This window comes from Lolium rigidum, chromosome 3, assembly GCF_022539505.1.
Source record: "Lolium rigidum isolate FL_2022 chromosome 3, APGP_CSIRO_Lrig_0.1, whole genome shotgun sequence".
NCBI classification, from domain to species: Eukaryota; Viridiplantae; Streptophyta; class Magnoliopsida; order Poales; family Poaceae; genus Lolium; species Lolium rigidum.
In genome coordinates, this window is record NC_061510.1 from 147,338,440 (window position 1) to 147,345,027 (window position 6,588).

The window sequence follows — 6,588 nt, forward strand, 5'->3', positions numbered from 1 at the left end:
CTTGTTACTTGTACAATACGAATCCCTCGGCTCCACCTCCTATATAAGGGGGAGTCGAGGGACAAATAAGGCATCGAATCATTGTCTTTCAAACCCTAGTTTTCATAATCGTCGAGTACTTTTCGGCTGAAACCTTCGAGATCTACTTGCCCTCTACTTCCAACTAAACCCTAGTCTACAACCCGTAGGCATTGATAAGTTAATCCCTTGTCAGGCGGACACCATCAAGCAGTTTAGACCTATTGCTCTAATCAACGTTATTTTTAAATTCATTGCTAAGGCTTACGCTACCCGCCTCGCCCCTCTTGCGCATAGGACTATTGACCGCAGCCAATCGGCCTTCATCAAAGGGAGGTGCCTGCACGAGGGCGTGCTCGCCCTTCATGAAATAGCCCATGAGTTGAGGGTTAAGAAACTCAAGGGCCTCCTTCTCAAGCTTGACTTCGAGAAAGCCTTTGATCGAGTCAGCTGCGAATTCCTCCGTGAAGTTCTGCTGAGGAAGGGTTTCTCCCCCATGATCGTTCATCGCTTAATGCAGTTGATCTCGGGTGGCCAAACTGCGGTCAACGTGAACGGTGTTATTGGGGAGAACTTCAGGAACGCTCGTGGTGTGAGACAAGGGGACCCTCTTTCCCCGATCTTGTTCGACTTCATGGTGGATTCCCTGGCGGCTATCATCGCCAGGGCCACCGTCTCTGGGCACCTCAAGGGTGTGGTGCCCCACCTGATCCCCGGGGGATAACCCACCTCCAATATGCGGACGACACCTTGATTCTGATTGAACCTTCCGATACTGGGTTGGCCAACCTTAAGCTCCTGCTTCTCTGCTTTGAGAATATGTCAGGCCTTAAGATCAACTTTGCTAAGAGCGAAGTCGTCGTGACGGGGGTCTCCGACCTGGAACGTCAGAGAGTGGCTGACGCTCTTAACTGCAAGCTGGGGGCTTGCCGTTACACTACCTCGGCCTACCTGTCAGCGATCGCCCCCTCTCAGTGGCTGACTGGAACTTCCTTACTGAGAAGGTTGGCCACAGGGTGGAGCCTTGGCAGGGCCTGTTCCTTGCATCAGCTGGCAGGCTGGAGCTCACCAACTCCTGCCTCTCCAGCCTTCCGCTGTTCGCAATGGGTCTCTATTTGCTGCATGACACGACTCATGCGGTAATGGACAAGCATCGTTCCCGCTTCTTTTGGGAGGGAGTGGGTCCCAAACGGAAGTACCATATGGTGGACTGGGCCACGGTGTGCAAACCACGAGCGTTTGGAGGATTGGGTCCTCAACACCAAGTTCATGAACATCGCCCTAATGTTAAAATGGATCTGGAAGATCTATCAGAACGAGGAAGGCCTATGGGCAGACCTTCTTAGGGCCAAGTACCTGGGGGACCACGACCTGTTCTCCCCGGCGGTTCCCACCAAAGGATCACAATTCTGGAACGCCATCCAGAAGATCAAATGGTACTTCAAGTTGGGTGCGAAGCACCAGGTTCGCAGTGGGCAGAGGACCTACTTTTGGCTGGACTGGTGGATGGGTACGGGGCCCATTCGCTTTACCTTTCCTCGGTTGTTCGCATGTTGCGACAACCACTTTGCGACCATGCAAGGGGTTAGGTCCAACGGTGGCTGGACGATTCGTTTCCGGCGCACCTTTGGCCTTGCTGAGAGGGTGAAATGGGACAACCTCTGCAGAATCTTCGACCTATCGCCAGCCTCTGAGGGTGCTGACGTGGTTCGATGGGCGCTTGAGCCATCTGGGGAGTATTCCACCTCCTCGATGTACTCCAAGTTGTCCCGGGGAGGGACAATTACACACTTTAAGGAAATCTGGCGCACAAGGGTCCCGCCAAAAATCCGGGTTTTCCTCTGGCAACTCATCCGGGGGAGGCTCCCCTCCGGGAACCAATTAGTCAAGCGGCATGGGCCATCGAATGGGCGATGTGCCCTCTGTGGTGAATGGGAACTTGCGACCATATTTTCTTCACTTGCCACATCGCTAAATTTATGTGGGCAGGAATCAGGGACCTCCTCTCCTGCTCATGGAACCCATCAGGGGCTGCGGACTTTGTCGCCATTGCCAACGGCTTGTCGGGTAGACTCCGTAGGATAGCTTGGTTTACTTTCGCAGCGCAATGTTGGGCGCTCTGGAACATCCGCAACAAGCTAGCTATCGAGGGCTCCCTCATCAACAGCCCGGCTGACGCTATCTTCAAAATGCGTATCTACATGCAGAGCTGGAGGGTACTGGTCAGACCGAGGGACCGACCACTGTTGGACGCGGCGCTGGACGAGGTTAGGAGGCTACATGCGCGGATCCGGGCTGGAGGACACTGACGCCATCGACGACTGCACGCTGCCTCTCTCACCCGCTCTTCGTGCTATAGTTTCCCTTTACATCTTTGAGGTTATCTTGGGCACCAGACTTGTCGTATTTGTATTGAGGTATCAGCACTTTCGAGGTACCAGCTTGTGGGGTGTGTGTTGTATCGCTACTATGTGGCTGCCGTGTTGGCTTTATATATAAAGCCGGGCCTAGGGCCTTCTGTTTTAAAAATAAATATTTCGCTTTTTAATACATCAAAGTATTAAATGTAGGATTTGAATTTTGATAAGCTAAGGGTACCAGTGCACCGCTAGTTCTTTCGTGTAAAACAAGAACATCTCCAAACAAAAACATCAAATCGTCGTTGGGCATGCACCTAGGTCAGGTCGACGAGGTCCGGGATCACCCATGGCCAGTCGGGAACCGGCGGATCAAATGCCGCTGCGGCTAGTGGTGGAGGGGGAGTGGCCACTGCTGCCCACAGGTACGAGGGCAGAGGAGGCGGCATCGAGTCCTTCAATGCCAGATTGAAGGCGTCTTCCTTCGAAAGGTCTGCCAGCATGTGCTCAACATCATACCGGGGCATCGGCAGCGGCGACTTTGATAGCTCCGATATGAGGATGCCTAGCCTTATTGCTTCCTCCTCGATTAATTAGTTCCTCTGGCGGATCGATTTTCTTGGCCTCCTCCATTGTCATCTGAATCTCGTGGAACGTGCTGGTGATGAAGTCGTCGGAGTCATTCCGCACCACCCTGTTTGGGATGTCTTCGCCCCACATTTCCTAGGGCGGGGGAGGCGGCAGAGGTGGCAGCGTACGTGGTAGCGTCCGACGAGGTTGTGGAGACGGGCCAAAGTTGTACTCATGGTCACCCATGAAAGTAGGTGCCGTGCGACTAGAAGGGATTTGAATAGGAGCTACATAATTTTTTGGCTTTTTCAAGTTTTATGTTGGTTGCATAAATTAAAGGTGATTGCTTGAAGTAAAGATGGGCCTATATGCAATGCAAACAAGAGCAAAGGAAACACAAGAAGTAAAGCAAGGGTAACGAGCGAAGACAAGACGCGATATATTTTCTGGAGTTCCCTCCACAAAAGGTGGTACGTCTACGTTGAGGAGGTGTGGCACCACGAAGGTGCCAACCTCCACAAAGGCGTCACCTTGTTCCTCGTAGGCACACTACAAAGGCATACCTACCTTCTCCACTAAGCAAGGCCGGTCGAGGCGGCTAACCTTCACACAAGGTTGGGGATAACTCCACAAAGGACAGAGGCTCCCAACAACGTCACGAACTACTCAAAACCAGATCTGAACTGAGATGATCTTTAACAAACAACTATCCCCACAAAGGAGATCTAGGTTTCCAACTCCACAAAGGAAAAGTATCGGGATCACGAAATTTCTTGGGTAGAAAGGTAGATCTATCCTCCTGTAAAGTTTGGGGGGATTTGGTTGGCTAGGGAGGAAGATCCACGTAATTGAAGCTCAACAACTATGGAGGAGAGAGTGTGTTCTTCGTCTTGGCATATCTATTTTGAGGAGGAAGAAGGCTCCCTTTTATAGCCCGTACAGGGCCTTGGAGCCGGTGAATCATCGGGAGGGATGATCTGGGTTTATTGATGTAACCGCCCGGGAAATACCCCTATTAGATTTCGCCATTGTTTTTGTTTTGCGCATCATCATGCATCATGCATCATATCATCCACAAGATTTTATCAAATAAAAGTTATTTTTAAATAAAAACTATTTCGGTTTCCCTCTCTTATGGTTTTTATATTAAACCATCCCTTTATCTTTTCTTTTCCACAACCACTAACACCAAAACTACCTAACAAATAAACTTATTTTTAAATGCTTCAATTTTCAAAAGAAAGTGGTGCTGTTTTGGTTTGGTTTCAATTTGGTTTTCAAAACAGTTTGGAAAATAAAAGAAAAAGGACTTTTGAAATAAAACTAGAACTCTAACCTAACCCTCTCTGCCTCCTCTCTTCTTCTTCCCCATGAGAAGCCCATCCTCTCTCAGCCCACCTCCCTGGCCTGCCTACCTTCCTCTCCATGGCCCAGCGTTGGCCCAACCCACCTTGGCCCGTACCTCTTCACGCAAGGAGGCTCACTCCTTGTCCTCTTCTTCGTCACGCGGATGGTGGGACCCACTCTCCCGTCGTTGTCTTCCACCACGACACCGTGGCTGCACAACCACCTGCTCCTTTCCCCCCTTTTTTAACCCCCCTCCAGATCCCCGCCAAACCTTAGCGCCTCCCCTCTTCCTCCTCCCTCGCGTCGTCGCGTACCCTTTCTTCCCTCTTTTCTCCTCTCTCTGTGAGCAAACGAGAAACGACCCGGCGCTCAGCTCCCCGTCAGCCCACCATGTCCGGCCACCCCTCGACTAATCGAGTGCAACAACAGCTCCGCCTCATTCTCCTCTGCAGCCTTGTCGAAGGAATCGTCCGGGGAGGCAGCAAATCATCATCACGCTCGCCAATTATGCGCGTTGGTCACCGCGCTTCGGCAAAATTTCTGGCCGTCCTAGTCCTTCTCCGGCGACTTCGACCGCACCAGCGTGTTCCTGGTAATCTCCTCGACCTCCTGGACATCCTCCCCGCCTCCGTTGATTCCTCCTTCCCCTGTCGTTGTTGATGTCAACCGTCGTCTCCGCAGACCTCGCCGCCGGCAGCTCTACGGTGACCCCCTGATGACAGCGCCGCCTCTCTCTGATCTGCGCCGATAAGACGCACCGAAAACCCCCGCCGCCCGTACGCATGGTTGCCACGTCGTCCGCCACGCGGCAGCCACGTCAACGTCGGTTCCACCTGCCAGCCTCACGGGCTAAGACCCCGATCGGTGAGAAAAGTCGCCCAGATCCAGATCTGGTCTCTTTGCATCTAGGCCCCTGCCTCTTTAACCTCCTTAACCCGCAGTCCCTTCGGCTGAAGGTTTCATGATAACCCCCTTGCACCTTCTGTAAAATAACCCGGGGTTCTCCCCTGACCCAGTATTTGTTTTCGGGTCCTTTTCCTATTTAAAATAATTCTGTTTTCTATATTTGGAATACTAAAAACTAATCTGCCAATAACTTTTAATTGGTAATGCAAATGAAAATGTTTTCTATATGAATTTTGATCAGAAAAATCCAATGAACATGAATATGTCATTCATATATCTGCTTGCATCTCGCACCATGTCATACCGTGATATATTTGCATTATCACCTCACATATATGCGGAGTACTTCGGAATTCCAATTAGGTTTTCCCCGCTCTGTTTAATATTGAAGTAGCTCACCCCTGCCATGTTATGCCATGCTAACCAACACTTAATTTTGTCAGTAGAAATGCAACTCCAACCCTAATTTGTTTTTCTGGGGTTCCGACTCTGACTAATATGGATAAGTTGCATTGCACCATCGCTGCCATGTCATGCATATCATCTTGAGCATACCGACTCTCTATCCGTAGTAGTAAGACTTGCATGCGATGTGTGTTCCAGCATTTGCTTCTTCCCGGATAGGATCGCGAAGTGGTGTTGTGAGATACGACAAGTTCTCCGGATGTTCTTCGACAATCATAACAGGCAAGCATTTCCTAAACTCCTGTCTCTACAAGAGTCGCTCACCTATTTTATTTTGCCTTCTCTCTTATGCTAGCCTTAAGTTGCGTTCTTTTCACATGTCCTATCCACTTGTGACCTCAAGCAGCCCATATTGCCTCCACCACCCTGCTACATCTGTTGTTTGGTTATCGGGTCTGTCTTGCGAGTCGTAGTGCATGCTAGTGCCGTCATATCTCGTTTCACTATCGTTATCTTATCGGGTTATCTATTGGGGAATCGTGACACATGGTTTATGGATATATTTGTTGGAAATATTCATGCTTTAATTAAATGTTAACAACTATAATTGTAAGCAGTGGCATCTGTGAGCCCCTTTGCGAAAGCATCGGAACTTCGACTCGCTAATGTCCCCTAGGACCCGAGTTCTTATTATCTGTTCCGAGATTGAGCGCTCTACCCGTACGTGGGGATTACTACTAGGACCCCCCTAACCCATTACCTTTTCTCAAGTCAGTTGAAAAGGGGGCCACAACCTTGGTTTTATTTGCCTATGCCATGTATGCCATGCTTTACTTACTGTTGCCTTCAAGTGTTTACTTTATGTTGCCTTCGGGTGTTTATATTCTATACTATACCCCGCGGGACATTTAGCGAAGCGTGTGGTTCCCACGCCTAGCCGCCGTCGCAAACCCTGAGTCCGCTTCGGAGTACGGCCGAACTTCGA